The sequence below is a fragment of the Diadema setosum genome, chromosome 3 (assembly GCF_964275005.1).
Source record: "Diadema setosum chromosome 3, eeDiaSeto1, whole genome shotgun sequence".
NCBI classification, from domain to species: domain Eukaryota; kingdom Metazoa; phylum Echinodermata; class Echinoidea; order Diadematoida; family Diadematidae; genus Diadema; species Diadema setosum.
The window spans coordinates 17,255,307-17,274,804 of NC_092687.1; the positions used below are offsets into that span (position 1 = coordinate 17,255,307).

General features: G+C 38.6%; 1 long non-coding RNA gene across 1 annotated transcript; it reads left to right on the forward strand.

Moving 5' to 3' along the window:
- The first annotated feature begins 16,147 nt into the window (after window positions 1-16,147).
- LOC140226485 (uncharacterized) lies at window positions 16,148-18,793 on the forward strand. Its single transcript, XR_011900965.1, has 3 exons — window positions 16,148-16,183; window positions 17,961-18,104; window positions 18,705-18,793. It is a non-coding gene; the product is annotated as an uncharacterized lncRNA (long non-coding RNA).
- Window positions 18,794-19,498: the final 705 nt, after the last annotated feature.

The window sequence follows — 19,498 nt, forward strand, 5'->3', positions numbered from 1 at the left end:
GAACGGCAAACCCAAAAGTGTCAAAATTGGTAAAACAAGAATAAGGTGCTACATGTTCCCAAAACTCGGACAACCTACGGGGATCGCGCCTTCCTCCACTTGGCTCCTTCACTTTGGAATAAACTTCCGGATAATATTCGTAACATGCACAGCCTAGATACTTTTCAACGACATGTCAAGGCATATCTTTTTGCTCAATCATATGATTAGGGTTCTTTTTTGTGTGTGTGTTTTTTTCTTCTTTTGTTAGGCGTTGTCATTGTATTGTATTATTTTGTATGGTATTGCACTGTATTGTAATGTACTATTTATTTGTACCTTTTCTATTTTCTTAAGAGAGAGCAGAAAGCGCTTTGAGTAGTTTGTAACTGGACATAGCGCTTTATAAGAAATTACTTATATATATATATATATATATATATATATATATATATAAGAAAACACCAACACAACAACGCAACACATGCATTTGCCACTATTATGCAGAAATGACACTGTCAGTTCACGTCTGTCAGTATTCCACACTCTTTTATAAGCTCATTCAATAAGGTAATGGCATATAAACATTAACTGCAGTTTTAGTTTTTAGTTTTGGATACATGACACTTCAGCTAGGAACCGAGTTTTTCAGTTTTCTCATGCATATATCATACACAGAACAAAAAAAAAAAAAAAATGAGAGGAGAAAAGAATCTCTTACACTCCGTTCCGTCGAGAAGTTACATGTACAGTCCAATGAACATGTACGTGCGCTTTGCCCAAGACAGTACTCCATTTGAATATGCATCCTTCTTGAAATACAATATGCCTAGCCAGCCCAATTCACCAATGATTTCGACAAATATAACAATGTTCAGTGTGCACACATGTAAAAGGGGGGGGGGGGGCATACATTATGTACGCAAATTATTTCTCTTTGAAACCTTCTTTACTTTGTTCGCTTTTCGTGAGACTGGATCTCATCTTCTTCTCTTGACTTGACTTTGCCACTTATCTTGATATTTTATTTTTATCTTTTTTTTGCCAATTACTTATACCCAAAGTTAACCATGAATATGAATAAAGAAATGTTCTTTTGCGTGCTGCAAGTAACAATTATTCAATGAGTTACCCATTTTTATTCAAAAAGCCTCCTCATTGCAAACATTTAAGAATCGTGTACGCCAACATCAATCTCTCAAGTCTCATTTGATATGAACCCTTTGCACTAGCAAAGTGTATGAACTGTGAATATATCTTTTTCCTCTGCTCGTTCTATGTTCCTTCCTATATGTTTTATGTTCTTACAAATCGATTGCTATTTGGCCGTATCCCATTCACTATAGTGTGTTCGTTTTGTTCTTTATTTTACCCACGTGTGTGCACATGTAATGTTATGTACATCGACACAGGACTCCCTTGTAAAGCAGGCCTTTGTGGCACTGAATGGGACTACTTGACCTGCGTTTAAAGAAGACTTAATAATGAATAAATAAATAAATGACATAATCTTAATATTGCCTAACCCTCACTAAAAGAACGCCATGTGCGATACATATTATGAAGGCGGGTTTACGCCTCTGAAAGCCGTCATTCGCGCCCAGCCTTCTAGAAATGTCTTATACACCTAAACACACACACACACACACACACTCAAATATAATATATAATATATATAGACTATATATATATATATATGAAGAGCTTGCTTCCAAAAGGCGCTAAATCCAATTTTTATCGAACTCCATCTTTCGCATGATTCGAACAGATCTTTGTCATGTGCACATAAGGCACTAAAAATTTAATCAAAATTGTTTGAGGAAATATGAAAAAATCAAGCATGAAATTCACGCTTTCAACCAAAAGGCGCTAAATCCATTTTTGCTTTCAACCAAAAGGCGCTATATCCAATTTCTCTATTCCGGTCTCTGATTGGTCAGAGCACGCCAGCTAGGGGTGCTCTGACCAATGAGAACATGCAACACGTACTATTACATGCAGCGATACTGCACTACATAGTTCAATGGCAATTCTTCACGGTCATGGATCACTACCACTGTTGTCTGTAGTGCTGTACAGAACCATGGCTATCAGTCGAAAGTACATGACAGTTTCATAATGGATGAAAGACCCAAGACTGCCGGTGATCTAAAAAGTGGTACGAAAAGTGGAAAAATGAGGCAGTGTTGAAGAAATGCAAGGCTAAGCAGTGGAAATACAGCTGTGAAAGGTGAGTTTACTTATCTGTACGACGCCCAGATTAAGTCAGTCCCATATGTGCGTCTTGGTGTTGGGACCGAGATGGGCATCATACCCTACTTTGAACATGTTGAGTTGATTTATGAGCAACGTAGAATGTCAAATTTGGGTTTTATTACAAATTTTATAATTAATTATTCACTGGGATCAATAATCTGCTGGGGAAAATCGTGAAATGGGCCCCACCATACACCGGCACCACAAACAGGGCTCGTCGTCGTGCATCAACAGATGATCAATGTAAATTAGAACCCTATGACATGTATTTTACGTGTTGGCTACCAGCTAAATGTTTACCTGTACAAGGCTGTAGTGTAGAGCTCTAACGTTAGAGCTCTATTAAATGTTAGTACTATATAATAAGTTTTAGTAAATTAAACCTTTTGATCTACGGGTTCTGCTCGACGATGCAATACCAAGCAAGGTAAATTTACTACTAGGCCTATACTAGTAGTAGCTACTACCAGATATTATAGGGTGGACTTACAGCAACAGGGCTGCATGTGTATAAACAGGGTAAATTTACCGGTACTTTTCAGCGATGCAATACCAAGCAAGGTAAATTACCAGTACAGTAGGCCTACTACAGTACTAACGTATAGGGTGGACTTACAGCAACAGGGCTGTGTGTATAGAAACAGGGTACTTTTCGGCGATGCAATGCCAAGCAAGGTAAATTACTACTAACGTTACTAACATAGGGTGGACTTACAGCAACAGGGCTGCGTGTGTATAAACAGGCGAGCCGCTGTGAACCAATACTGACATGCAGTGGTGGGGCCTATTTAACAAGTATGCCGTTAGTTTAGCGTAGGGTTGTATACCTATGGTAAGAATAATCAAGGGTCATGAGGAAGTCTTTCCAAGGATAGAATGAAGGGCAAAATCGTGAAATCGGCCCCACAGCAGTGTGCCTGCACTCGTGCATTTAGCAATTAAGCAAGGTTAGGTTAGGGTTAGGGTTTAAGGTTAGGTTAGGGTTGTACTTATAGTTGAATTGGCTGTTGAATTAGTCGAGGGACATTAGGGAGTCTTTCCAAGAATAAAACATGAAGACCAAAGAAAAAAAAAAAACGGGAGAAAGGGAGGAGTATGCTGTGGAAATCGGCCCCGCCTCTGTATCAATTGCTCGTAAACACCGTTTGGTGGGGCCGCATTCACAAGTATTATACTATGGAAGAAAGCCCCAACGCCGTGCATATGTACCGATGAACGCCACACGGTGGGGCTGAATTCACGAGTATAAACAGGCGAGCCGCTGTAGTATTAGTACTGACACGCAGTGGTGGGGCCTACTTCACGAGTATGCCAAATGAAGTGTATTGCTACATTGTATGCAGTGGAAACTGGTCCTGTTGCTGTATCAATCATGCATATTAAAGTGTCGTTTGGTGGGGCTACATTCCTCAGTATTAGCCCTGTATTGTGCAAGAAAGCACCATATTGAACACCACATGGTGGGGATGTAACAGGTAAGCTGCCGTATTATTTAGTACTGATGATAGAGAGACAGTGGTGGGGTCCATTTCACAAGTATGTCACTAATTATCTGTTGAAGGAACTGTAATCAATAAATGAAGTTACCTTGACTCATTTTCCCAGTTAAGTTTTCTGTAGATCTACAGCGTGTAACTATTCAAGTCAGTCTATACAGTACTGCTTATGCTGTGTTGCAATGGTAATGACATGGTTACCTACTTTTCTAACTGTTCAAGTTGGTCTATGCAGCACGGGTGCATTGCCCTGGTAATGATAGAATTAGAGCCTGTCTAATATTCACTGATGAATCTTATAATCCTGATATGATTGCATTAGTGGTCTTTTTATGGTTATATTAAACATTAAAAAATTATGTTAAAAAATCTGTAAATCAAACTAGTCCCTTTCTTTTTGGTCTTTTAGTAGAGTAAGTGTTGCTCCAAATCACTATGGCTGTCTAGAAGCTATTGAGAAATGTATCAAAATTGGAAGTTTGAGGTTGTGTTTGCTACTCGTGGACAGATATTCTAAGCCAACGGTATTAATTACTTTTGATTTAATTTTCTCATTCTTCTCCCAATTCAGGTTAATGGCAAATCATCCTTGGAAGTCATACAACCTACAGCATATCTGCAAGCAGCAAGTGTCACTGAGCTGGCAAGACACCCAACGACCTGCCCAACTCGTTGTCATGCCCAATACATCTGTCCCCCCAGGAGCAAACCTCCCAAGGAGGGAGTGGGTGTCATTAAATCGGATTCGAACCCGAGTTGGGCGTTTCAACGCAGCCATGCATCGGTGGGGGCTACGCCCGTCAGCAGCCTGCCAGTGTGGTGCACCAGAACAGACTGCTCAACACATCTTGAGTGAGTGCCCTGATCTCCGCCCTCCTGACAACATGGACCTGACACACCCTACTCCTGAGACTGTAACTTGGCTACAACAACTGAGGGACGTTATTTAGCTGCCGCTGCCTCATACGCAAGAAGAAGAAGAAGCGCACATCGATGACATTTACCATGCCTTATACCAGGAGGGTGACAGGATGCATTCATAGCAGTACATGAAAGGCCAAGATTTCGTGAATCAGAGGATTGCGAGAAATCACAGAGCTTATCATTCATTTCTGAGCTCATGCGTACTGAACCAGACAACGGAATCATCACAGTGGTCTTAATCTCATTGAATGCTGAATCAAGCTTTCTTGAGTACGCCGGTAGGTGCAACGTACTTCGTGTGGCTGTGTGTTTTTGACATCATTAAACTTAAGCTGAGAGGAGGAGAAAACATCCCTGGAAAACAACATCAAGGTGATATTGCTTGCATTTAGGCGGTGGACAGGAATTCGGCGAGGGACTAACCAAGTGGCCAGTGCTTTGAATGACTTCCTTGATATTGAATACAGTGGACATCTCTGGCAATGAGGATGAAGCAACAGTGGCCACCAATGATGAACGGAACTCTGACTCGAGCTTATGGCAAGACATTATGATTCCTAGGGCAGGCACTTTAACTAGTTGAGATATTCTGCCATGGACTTGATGGTATGCATTTCATGCGGTAAACCTCCTGTTTTGGCTGTAAATGACTCAATTTTTACTTTTTAGAAATGAACATGGTAAGAAGACAAAAAAAGACAATGTGAATCACAGTACAGATGCCTAGATGTAGGCCTTATTGCTGTTGACTTACGTATAAACAAAGAGTTTTGTCCACAGATGTGCTTTCATGTGCATCTGTTGCCTTCTTAATAAGTACTACAGTTTTAGCAAATTGACATTTTTTTTAAACAGATGTTTGGTTAGTCCAAATCAAAAAGCCTCCAGCAAAGCCTTGCGATGCTTTCTTAGTATTAATAGGTAAAGCATACAATGTGGTGATTTGTTTTCATGTCTGCTGCAGTCAGATTTCTGCATGACAACCTGTATTTTATTTTCACCTGAAGTAAATACTATCAGTCAACATGATTTCACAATCTCTGCAAGTCCTCACTTTCCTTGAGTCACTGTACCTTCTGTATAGACTTCATGATATTCAGTGCAAAGTGTTATTAGGAGATCAAAGTATTTAATTTGTTGTTGTTGCTGCTGCAGTTGCATTTTGCATGTGTGGAATGTATAATGAATAGGTGTACAGTATGCTGCTATTATGAGTAAAATTAAAAGCAGCATGCTAGGAAGGATTTCACATTTTGATGTGTGTGTGTTTTGGTGCATTTGTGTGTGTATGTGTATGTGGGTGTGTGTTTGGGTGGGTGTGTGTGTGTGGGTGTGCGTGTGTGTGGGTATGTGTGGCTACTGTGATGTAAATTTATGCAGTTCTCTAGTATTTACCTGGATTGTACATTAATGACATTCCCTAATACCAATGTTATTGAACAACTCAAAAGTATTTCTTCCAAAAGGCGCTAAATCCATGATTTCTTCCAAAAGGCGCTAAATCCGAAAAAATCTGAAATATAAAAATTCATAAAAAATAAATGGTGTGTGCAGGATTTTTTTAATGTGCATTTTTATTACCTACTGTGATGGCACTTCCACTAGGAGCAAGCTGTAATATGTGTAATTAAAAAACATCAATTTACTCGAAAGTAGCCGGAATGGATTTAGCGCCTTTTGGTTGCAAGCTCTTCATATATATATACATATACTTACTACAGAAGAAAAAAAAAGGAGTCCCAAGTAGGGTATTTATAGTTCCAAGAAAAAAAGTTTCCATCAAGAAGAATTTGGGCCAGTGCCGGTTCTTCGTCAGTGAAAGTTGTGTTTGTTTGTTTGTTTGTTTGGTTTTTTTTTTTTGAAAACTTTCCTGGAACTACAAATGCCTTACTCGAGATTTCCTGTTCTTATAATGGTATTCCAAGTCCAACACAATGGACGATGTACACATACATGTATACTACTAATACATAATGCATATACGTGTACATACACACACATTATTTCAAGTGCTTTATAGTAAATGTGAGCCAAATTGGCTTTGGGTGAAAACCAGCGTTGATTTTTAATAGTAAGTTTACATACACTTATTGCTTGCTCTTAGCGCCGTGCGAACACTGCCTATGGCCTTATTATGATACTTAGCCTAGCAAAATAATTACAATCTTGAACTCTCTATATGTCATTGGACATAATATTTATTACCCTGACAGATTACATGTCTAATTGACTTCAGTTTGTAGGTATTATTGTGTGGGCCTATATTGTAATACCTAACAACTCACCGAATGGCGAACGGGGCAACAGAGCTGAGGGCACCACCAGCAGGAGTGGTTGACGACCGTGTCAGTAGTGGAATGCACCAGGGCACCAGAAGTGGTGGTCAGTAAGTTGGAGCGTAGAGCCTGAAGAAAGGGCGAGTCGCGATACAAAAAGGAGCGAATATCGCGAGGTATAAAATCCGAGGAAGTGTAAAATTCTGTATTGAGTAATAATGCGTAAGAAATGACAGTCCACGGCGCGAGGTATCGTCCGCGGGAAAAGACGTGGAAGGTAATGTACGGACGTGATATGCGGACGTGACTCCAACGACTAGAATGTGCTCTCAGGATGACAGCTAATCGTGAAGTGAGGAAGCGTGGAAAATGAAACAGCATGGTCGGAGAAAACGTGTCACGGACAGGAGCTTTGAGAGTGGCAATTGGCTGGTGAGACTGCACAGCTCGCCACTAATTGGTAGTTTGTTTCCGTGACAGCAAAACAAGGGGTGTGTTTATGGAAATCCGACTACTGTTGGAATGTGAGTAACGCGTACCTCGGCACGATGACAAAGGCGGAGAACGTAGTGCGCACCTGTAGTGTGCCGGCGCACGAAGAAAGTTCGCGTGGCTGTTAACAGAATGTTGGGTTGTCAGACAGCATAATTGACAGCAGCCAGACAGTAAAGATACAGAGATATTGGAAACCGCTACAAGTTATTCTTCGAACTTAGGAGACGAACATTGACGACAACAACACACGAACACACAGCTGGGGAATATACATTGTACGTGGGGTACCACCTCACTGGCGGCATAGTTCAAGGGTCCATCTGTTCAATGTACGTGTGCATAGACAAGAACAAAAACGTTTTCTTCTTTTGTGTTATAGCATCGGGGACGATTAGTGAAATTCATCAAGATAAAAAAGTATAAAAGACTTGACCACCAGAAGAAAGCTGACCATCTCGCTTCGAGGAACAAAAGCAGCTCCCAATATAGCAGGAACAAAAGTTAAAGGACAAATTCACCTTTATAGACATGTGGATTGAGTGAACAATGCAGCAATATTAGTAAAACACATCAGTGAGAGTTTGAGCAAAATCAGATTTAGTCAGTTCAAAAGTTACGAATTTTTGAAGTTTCTGCTCAGTCACGGCTGGATGAAAAGACAACTATAGCTTGTGATGTCACATAAGTACAACGATATACAGAAAGAATAAAGAAAATTCAACATATTAAATACATAGCTAAAAATCAAATGGCCTCCTCAGGTCCAGTGGAGATTTTTATTAGCCCACTCTCGGAACTGTCCTCTATCGCAGAAGACAAGGTGTGGTGTCCGGTCAGAGCCTTGAAATGGTACCTCGATAGGACCAAGAGTTTACGCAAGGACGACCAGTTATTCATTATTACACGTGAGCCCTACACACCAGCATCGCGAGATTCCATTTCCCGTCGGATTGTGGAAGCCATTCAGGCCGCTGGTACAGAAGCCTTACTACCTGGAGCTACCCCCCGGGCCCATGATACGCGTGGCATTAGCACTTCCTGGGAGGGCGCCCGCGGACGGCGCAAGTAGGGGAGTAAGGGTGGGGAGTCAGGGGGGGGGGGGTGGGGGGTGTGCACTGTACTTGGTTCTGTGTTAAAACTTGCTCGTTTGGCGTGCGTAGTCAGTGACTAGCAAAGTAGGTGGGTACATAGATATATGTCGTAAATAAGAAAATCAGTCCAGGATTTTCATATTTTCTTTGAAACCTTCTTTACTTTGTTCGCTTTTCGTGAGACTGGATCTCATCTTCTTCTCTTGACTTGACTTTGCCACTTATCTTGATATTTTATTTTTATATCTTTTTTTTTTGGCCAATTACTTATACCCAAACTTAACCATGAATATGAATAAAGAAATGTGCTTTTGCGTGCTGCAAGTAACAATTATTCAATGAGTTACCCATTTTTATTCAAAAAGCCTCCTCATTGCAAACATTTAAGAATCGTGTACGCCAACATCAATCTCTCAAGTCTCATTTGATATGAACCCTTTGCACTAGCAAAGTGTATGAACTGTGAATATACATTTTTCCTCTGCTCGTTTTATGTTCTTTCCTATGTGTTTTATGTTCTTACAAATCGATTGCTATTTAGCCGTATCCCATTTACTGTAGTGTGTTCGTTTTGCTCTTAATTTTACCCACGTGTGTGCGCATGTAATGTTATGTACATCGACACAGGACTCCCTTGTAAAGCAGGTCTTTGTGGCACTGAATGGGACTACTTGACCTGCTCTTAAAGAAGACTTAATAATGAATAAATAAATAAATGACATAATCTTAATATTGCCTAACCCTCACTAAAAGAACGCCATGTGCGATACATATTATGAAGGCGGGTTTACGCCTCTGAAAGCCGTCATTCGCGCCCAGCCTTCTAGAAATGTCTTATACACCTAAACACACACACACACTCAAATATAATATATAATATATATATATATATATATATGTATATATATATATATATATGTATATATATATATATATATGTATATATATATATATATATATATATATATACATATACTTACTACAGAAGAAAAAAAAAGGAGTCCCAAGTAGGGTATTTACAGTTCCAAGAAAAAGGTTTCCATTAAGAAGAATTTGGGCCAGTGCCGGTTCTTCGTCAGTGAATTTTTTTTTATTGAAAACTTTCCTGGAACTACAAATGCCTTACTCGAGATTTCCTCTTCTTATAATGGTATCCCAAGTCCAAAACAATGGACGATGTACACAAACATGTATACTACTAATACATAATGCATATACGTGTACAAACACACACATTATTTCAAGTGCTTTATAGTAAATGTGAGCCAAATTGGCTTTGGGTGAAAACCAGTGTGATTTTTAATAGTAAGTTTACATACACTTATTGCTGGCTCTTAGCGCCGTGCGAACACTGCCTATGGCCTTATTCTGATACTTAGCCTAGCAAAATAACTACAATTTTGAACTCTCTATAAGTCATTGGACATAATATTATATTTCCCTGACAGATTACATGTCTAATTGACGTCAGTTTGTAGGTATTATTGTGTGGGCCTATATTGTAATACCTAACAACTCACCGAATGGCGAACGGGGCAACAGAGCTGAGGGCACCACCAGCAGGAGTGGTTGACGACCGTGTCAGTAGTGGAATGCACCAGGGCACCAGAAGAGGTGGTCAGTGTCCTTGTAATGGGTATTGCACTTCCCAAAATGATATTAAATAATATGGACTAACTCCGAATGCACTTTGGGTGTCCGAAGACGACAGTGTCCCATAGAAATAATGTACAAAAGATCCAGCGGCAGCGTCGAGTAGCCTCCGGGTGCCGCGGCTAGCACAAGCGAGGGTAGAGTCCACCGCTGGCGCGCTGTGTCGAAGAACTGCGAGGTCCCTGGCAGAGCCTGCACACCACCGGCAGCACGCTAGCAGGACCGATGCAGCGATGTAACGGGACGCGAATCGCGTTGAATGCAGCGATGTAGAAAATCCCCAAGTTGGAGCGTAGAGCCTGAAGAAAGGGCGAGTCGCGATACAAAAAAGAGCGATCTAACATAGAAGTTCTGTGGTACCCCCTGTGGTACTTGTCGGTACCACACAATGTACCACACACTTGTAATGTTAATACCACAGGAACTGTGTGGTACTGTAGCACAGGCTTGAAGGGTACTCCCTGTAGTACTTGTCAGTACAAAACAATGTACCACATAAATAAATGTTACCACAGGAACTGTGTGGTACTGTTTTACAGGCTCATGTGGAACTCCCTGTGGTACTGGTTGATACCACACAATGCACCACACAAATATAATGTCGGTAAAACGAAAAAGCACATGATACAATCCGAACAAACAAACAAAGTCAAACTTGAAGAAGCAATCGCATGGAAGCATGGCATAAAACTGACTCAATTAATATTTTAAAGGAAAAGAAAAACAGGAAACTGTGCCTGTTGCGTACATAACCGATTCCATTCCCAGTTTCCTCCCTCCACCCCCTCGCCAAGCCCGCGATAAACTGAAACAACAACAAAACGAAATAGTCTCGTCCTAAATCAATGCCACTAAATGCAAATGTAAGCAGCTGCGTAAATGAAATAAGTAATGGCACCATTGATACTAATTTTCTCCAGACTTCCACAGTATTGCACACAGTCACTATCATATATATACATATATATATATATACATATATATATATATATACATATATATATATATACATATATATATATATATACATATATATATATATAATATATATGGGTGAGAATTTTGAACGATGTGCAATTGCCAGTTTCTGCACCTTATGACACTCTTTCTCTTAGAACACACCAGGATGATCTATTAAGAAACCAGTTTTTTCCATGTCGTCTCAAAGTGTGGTAAATTTCCTTCCAGGAAATGTATGGTTTGGTTGACTTTTGACAGATATTTTGCATTTGACAAGGACTTAAAGCGTAAAAATACGGTAAAAACGCTATTTTCACAATAAGTTTTGTTTTTCAAACTAATAATGTGCATTTTTGATGGTACGTGGCATCTAATATCTGACCATGTTCTGGATCTGACATATCATGGGTATGTACCACAAAATTATAAGAACTTTATGAGCACGTATAAGATTACAGAGAACAATTAAAATATCAAAGTCCTTACCAGACGAACGTCCGTGATGCTTTCATTTCTATCGCTGCTGCAAATTCTACTTTGTTGTCCCAACTGTAAAGTATACGAAAATTTGGTGTTCCACCTAATGAACATATCCTGCAAAAATTGTACGTCTGCTGGCTGTACATGGGACGTAATATCATTTTATGCAAAATTAAACTCAGTTTTCGTCACGGACGTGCCTCCGCTATTTTCTAATAAAGATCGTAGCCCATGAAACGTTATTGGCGATATTGTCCTGAGTCGTAATCAACTAAGATCTAGCAACACGATGATATGTTTGTTTTGAGTTTCTGTCCATCCTTTGTCAAATAGGAACCGAAATTACATTTTTAGACGAACCTCCAAGAAAAAAAGAACGTCCGTGATGATTAAAACGTTTTTGAGTGGGACACTATCTTGCTTCGATGGCGAAGACGCATTTTACCTTTGGCTCTCTAGCCGAGGAGCTGCATGCCATTTTTGGAGCGGACTGAGGTTCGTCCGCAGTTTTTGGATCATGCAATTCATCAAAAACCAAGCAAATGATTAATATTTTCTCTGAAAATTCACCTCCTGATCCCCCTCTGAGCAATACATAAGTTGTAAGGATGTCAAATTTCTTATAATTTGCATTGACAATACATTTTCAAATTTTTGAAAGAGTTAGGAAGGCTAGGTACTCTCTGCCGATTAGTTATCCGTCATGGAACATGACCCTAGTAGTAGAACGAACGTCCGTGATAATTCCAGAGAACGTCCGTGACGTATGCAATCCCTCCGATAGGGATAACTTGTCCCGAAAGTGTCCTGTATTCTTTAAAACTTTTGGCTCGAATAGCGACAAATAAAGTTTTACAAAGTAGAAAATGAGTTTAGAGCAGTAGTTTCAGAATTTTTAAGGCGTTATGTGATAATGATGAACAAACAATTAAAAATTTAATCACAATTTTACGCTTGTTTTCCCTCTAATTATACAAAAAAAAAAAGCTAAACACTTAAAACAAAGTTATAGGAAAATGGAATTTTGCGTAATCTGTAATTTCTGTGCGTTTAAATTTCTTTCTAATGAGGTTCTGGAGACAATTTGTACTGTTACAGGTTCTGAAAGTTTCGCTCACGGACGTTCTCTCCGAGAAAGGAAATTTCTGACAATTACAAATATATCACTGCACATAAAATTAATGTTAGTTGAAAATATTACCCAATCACCGAGCGGCCGTTATATTAGGCAAAGGAACGTAACTCATAATTTGGGCATCTTGAGTTATGAGCATATGGCTCCTAAATAAAATGCGCTCTTTTTAATGGTGAATGTCTCAATTCTCAAATGTATACCATTTCAAAGATAAAAAGCGTATCTCACACACTTTTTTCACAACTTTGCCGTTTCCAGCTAGGCAAAACAACGTAACCTGAGATACGTATAGAAATGACAAAGAAAACATTTTCGCTGTTACGGCAAATGAACGTATCTTTACATACACTGTTTTTTCATCGTGGTTTCTCAAGAAAAAAGAAAGAAACTGCGACGCCAAAAGAACGTATGTCATCATACAGCGCTTTGCTGTATAAAATCAGGGCCATGCGCGCTACAGTACAGCACGGCAAAACAACGTATCAACATCGTGGCCATCACAACACACGCTACGCTGCATAATTCTATGTGTAATACCTACGGCTACGTGCTGCAGATCCATTTCAGCCGCGGCAGTGAATGTAGTGCCGCCGCTGCTGCCGCGCCAGTTGCGACAACAGCTGGCAGCAGCTGGGTGCAGCAGAGTACTCTCTGGTTGACTGGCAGGCAAGCTTTGCTGCAGTGTGAACCATGAAGTCATGCCCATTGTTCTGTTTCGCAGCCATGGAATTTCTCCTGACCAGTTAATGCCGTTAATGCCACCACAAAGAAAATCAGCGGTAACACCGGTAAGTTTTATTTATTTTTTTGTCAGGTCTAAGTTTGATCTAGCCCGACCAGATGCCGTGCGAAGTACGGCGATTGGGCTGTACAGAGTGGAGGACAGTACGCTATGCTAGTAGGGTCCAGTAATTTCGATAATAGTTTTCACTAATATTTAAGAAAACGATGAGTAAAAAAGATAAACAAAAACACAGCAAGCTATGAAAATAAAGAGCAAACTTAGAGCTATAAGTATGTTAGCCTTTCCTTTCGATGGGCTTGGCAAAACGTGGCTCATTGGTGTGATTGTGGTTGTGGTTCTACTAATGTAATAAGGACTATGTAAATGTAGGATACTCGTACTATACTAATGGTCTAGTAGATCAAGTAGTGACTCTCAAAAGAAATTTACCTCTGCGCAAATAAATTAAGTGGACCCCATAATACTGTTATGATCATCGACATCATTCGACTTGACGTCGTCTACCTCAAATTCAGTTTTCGTCTAAAAGTATAAAAAAGTAACAGCTTTATAGTAAACAGTAGACTCGACTTCAAGCTAACGACGATAAAGCTTGATACTGATGAATTCCATTTAGTCTTCAGTGGCAACATGAACTGGCAGACGATATGTTCTAATAATGTCATTAACATCATTACTTTGGCAAGAAAAGTAAGGACAAAAATAATGTTTGGTATACATCTTTGGTTAATCACAAGTAGTCTTAGATCTTGTTTGTTATTCCTTGAAAGGATGAAGAATATGATTGTGGCGTTTTCATACATACAGGAATCTACCCACTTAAAATTAGCCTCACAAATAAAGTCATATCTAATGGTACTCTGTACCAGCTCACTATGGAGGCCTGATTTATTTTATTTTTTTTTTATTCTTTGTGCAACTTTAGTCAGCTCTACATATTCTTAAAACATTTATTTTTTTTCATTTCGATACAATATATTGCATTGTAGCCATGGTAGATCCTATACATGCTATAAGTTCCACCCCTCCCCCATGAAAATGTTGAGGGCAAAAGCTCATGGAATTCAAACATTTATTCTTAAGTTATTTGGTTTTGAATACTATGGAAAGTTCAAATATTAAGACCCAATCGTCTATTTTAGATGATATTAACATTCGTGTTGAAAATAATACATATTTCCTTGTCTCTCTTTTCAGTGTCCACACCAACCGCCAGCCTAAACCAGCACAGAAAAGAAATGCAGTGTACCAAGTACAATAAAAGGGACAAGTTGAATAATCACCTATTAATTCATACCAAAAAAAAGTAGAAGAAGGGGGAAGAAATGAACCCAACCTTTGTCATTATCACTGCGACACAAGCCGGCATTTGGAAAAAAAATATTTTGAAAAAAAGAAAAGAAGGCAGAATCCATAATGATGACTTTCTGATAATTTGAGAATACCACATTTCACAGTTCATTCCTTAGCGATAAAAAAATAATAATATTAAATGAAAACCGATGAAATAATCACCATTCTCTCTCGAAACAAACACACAGTCTTGTACATCCTCTAGGGGTTATTTGTATGATGTTGAATAATAGATATTGTGAGTGTGTTTCATAAATACTCATTCTCATTTTCTTTGCTTTTTTTGGAGGGTGGGTCTGTGAGAGAGGATTTGTTACACACAACCATGTCTAATGAAGAATTTAATCACATAATATATAACTAAAACAGAGTTGAAATTCACTAGCTGTCTTTTGTGGAAAATGCAGAGTGCCTTATTTTGTGTTAATTATTCTCTTCCGTTTCTTTTACATTTTCATGCAGGGGTCTACCGAGCAGTTCAAAAGCAGAGAAAAGAGCAACTGGACAAATTTTAGAACAGCTGTGCACGCCCGTCAGAATATCATGAAAGATGGAGTGGAATGTGCACTAGATCAGTCAACTCTAGAAGAAAAATAATAACACTCGGATTGTTTATAGTAGACCAGCCAAACCTCAAAAAAAGGCTCTAGATAAGGATTCGACGGCATTTTTTGTTAATGCTCCGTTCTCACACTGAAAGTCTTGCAAAAATACTAAGGAATAGCGTACGGCCGGATGTCACGTGCGTTTTTGCCGAAAAATGTCATTTTTAGCACAAAATTCAGAAGCATGTCAAAAATCACGATTTTTATTTTTTGCTTGCATTCAATTGATATTTGAAAGATCATGAGTTTCAATTGTCTCTTTTAATGAAATTGCAATTTAAATGTGTTTCCTTAGCAATTTAAAACGTCATTTTGTACAGCCATATATGAGGCTCTCAAATGTTTGGGTGCTGTTTTCTCGAAATAATATTCACAGATTAATTAACGTTCTGCAAAGTTTGCTTTTCCAAGCTAATTAGATGATCTTCCAAAAGTAATTTAATGTTTTATAAAACTACAAGTGCTTCTTTAATTGAATGTGTCAATATTATTTCTAGTTTTCTTTAAGAAATCTTTACTTTAATCAAAACTCTGAACTTGCAGGAACTCAGAAAATGCATTTTCGAGCATTTTCCAGTAGCCCCGCGCAGCTTGTGTGCGCGCGAATACTTAATACGTGTGCGTACGTCTACCCCTACGAGCTAGCTACAGGTAAAATCTCTCGCGCGAGAGCTGCATGTTTCGGTCGTTGAGTTGGAAACGTGGTGACTGGAAAAGGGACTATTTCCTTCGAATGTAAGTAACTTAGTAAATAAATACATAGTTCTTTATTGCACTGCATAACGGAACTTAAAAATCTGTTTTGATCTAACAGTTAGATATACAACTTTGATCTGAGACTTGGTTAATATCAGGGTTCAAGCGCTAGTACTACGTTAGGCCGATGTCTTTAATTACTGTATTTCGCACCGATCCTGTGGGCGCGGGCATGCCTACCAACCCCCGGGCCGCCACCCGACCGTGCCGGCGGTGCTTGGTAGTGGAACACCGATTATTCCGTAAAGCACGTCTTGACACGGTGCGAAAAGAGGCCTAACAAACATTAGGTCTACGTCTAGATTTAGGTGTCTTGTTCGTTCGATCTAGGTTTGTAATCTATGGCCTCATCACATGCAGTTCGACTGAATCCTCGTCTACTGTTAGGTCTAATCTATCTAACGGTTACACTCTCTCTAACTGTTAATACAACTGTACTAACGTTAGTGTGAGACATTCTAGCAAGTAGGGGGTAGTGTCACTCTAACGTTAGTGTTAGTGTTAGAATGTACGGCTACGCTTGTTATTTATTATATGCCAAAACAATTCAATCGGGCTAGGCCCTATGATAGTATAATCACAATGAACTTAACACCTAACGTTAGCACATAAGCAGTTGTATATTAAACGTGGACAGTAAAGGAACACTACTACTAACGTTACTGCGCTGGTTAGATGTATTTGTAGGGCTAGAGCCAGGTCCAGGGCAAGGGGCTGTAGTCTATACAGAAGGTGTAGATGTAGATCTACCAACGTTTAGAGTCTAATATACTAGACCTACAATATAAAATCTAGGGCCGGGGTCTGAAGCATAAATAGCTGGCGTCTGGAATTAGGATCTAGGTCTAACCTTAGTCAAGATCTGGGCCACTGATTCTACCTAACGTTAGAGGTTTCTAGTAACCTACTACTCATATCTAGGCAGTTTTGTTGTAAAGACCCAGCTTACTAGGCCTAGCTAGACCTAAGTTTAGACATCTAGAGGTTCTAAAATCTATGCATATATATGTAGGCTAACTTTGATCAAAAAGGTCATGTTATATCCAACATTAGAAGATCCGAACATTAGCTCTAACGTGAATTAGCCAGACTAATATTAGTCTCTAGAGCAGAGGTCTATTAAGGTTGATTCCACTCTTTCTGGTATTTGTAGACCTGTGGGTTCAGAAAAAGAGTCTAGGATTTAAGCCTAGGTGTTTTATATAAAAGCGAGTCTACAACCAAGTGATCTTGCCATTCGAATATGCCCAAAAGAGAGAGAGAGAGAGAGAGAGAGAGAGAAAGTGTTCAGTCCTGACTGCCAACCTCTTCTAATCTGTGAATCATTTACATGTACCGTACTCTTCTAGTTTACAAATAGATCTAGTCAAAGAGGAACTATTTAGAAATGTCTTTACTCATAAGTACCAAGTTCTTATGTTAATGTCTCAAAGAAGAAAGGTTCATTTGAAAAAAATATATATAAATATTACATTTTTAATGGATCATTTATACCGACCCACTGAAACCTAAATATCTTCCTTCTTCTTTTTTAGCTTTTTAAAAAGCTAAAAATATATATCATCTTAATAAAAGAGATATATTTTTAGTTATAATTGATTTGCATGGGGAACAAAGAAAATTATGTCAATATCAAGATGCCTTTTCAAAACAATCAAATTTCAAATTGATTTTATTTTTTGTTCACTGTTAGCTTATAATGCTCTGCTTTAAAGATGAAAAAAGTTATTTGAGTCATGTTGATTTCTGTTTTCAGCTAGATGTACCAACAAGTGGACAGACTGAGTCTTGTCTTCAAACTTCACCAAAGAGAGAGACATAGGCCTATCCTGACTTGCCAAAATCTAATTGTAAAGACTGAGCTCTTTCTACCTGCAACAAAGTGCAGAACAACCAGAAGGTAAGAAGCGGTAAATGTCTTAAATAGCGGTCTAATTTGAAATATCTTTTAAATACCAACTTACTAAGTGTTTGATTATCAAATGTATCACTTCAGTGCCCAGTTGAAAATAATGCCAAATCTAAATACATTGAGTATCAAATATTCCTATTCCATTTGAATAAATTGTAACAAGCATGTTTTCACTTTGACAGTTGCTTTACAATGCAGTGTACAAGTACTTTGCAAACAAAAAGAGAAGAATAATCTTATACACGTCTATCTCCATTTATATAAGAAGGGGAGCAAATCTATGATCAAATGTGTATTCTTGTTTTCTTGTAAATTCATTGCATGTTCTATTGTAGAGGATCATATGAAAGAACGGTATTCTATCTACTGAAGATGAGATCATATAAAAATCAAACATAAATGTAATCAAGTAAGATATTATATGTAATGACATATTTCTCAACCATGTCAATTGGCACAAGTGTTTAATGTGTGCACAGATGAAAATACGTCTGTAGTCACAAATCAATTAACTTTCCATTGTTATTATGTTGCGTTAAGTATGACGTAAGGGTGATATGCTGTGATGTATTCTTTATTTTTATCAAGGTGTCAGCAACAAATGGACATGCTGAGTTTGAGATCACATCCACTAGAGTGAGGGGGGGATAGAAAGATGTCTTGACTGCGATGTGAATGCCCTTTCCAGCTCACAAGTAAGTGTCAACGATTTGAAATTAGGAATATCATCTCATGAATACAAACCGATTTATGCAAGGAAATCATATCCTTATCCACATACAAATGAGAGCATGATACAATCAAATATTTGTGTAAAGGAATTACAGGTGTCAAGATGACTTCCATCCTACATAATTCATTTTCAGTAAGATATGGCTTTAGAGCATCAAAGATGATAATAACAATGACATGATTAATGTATTACATGTAAGACAAATTAATGTTGACAGTGTCCTGAAGATCCAAAATCTCATACTAAGGGATTCATGAGATCGTGATGATTAATTCTAATACATGATGAATGTGTTTGTTTTTTGTTGCAGCATGATTATCCTGTTTCACTCATAAATATGATAACTTATTTAAGTTTTTATTAATTGTATTTTCGACCAGAATTAGCACAAAGTGGACAAAATGGACCCTGCAAACCACAGCCAACTACGGACAAGAGAGAGAAAAAAAGGAAGAGACAGTTGTCCTGACTACCAACTTCTAATCTGTGCATCCTGTACTCTCTTTCGAAAGGAAATATGGGAGGTAAGCAGTAATACATGTAAAAGGTAAACCCCAAATATGTTGGAATATTTTGTCAAGCCTTTGACATCTTGACCAAATTTTTGACTGTCGATCGTTCATTGGGCAGAAAATTAACGCATGTTTTG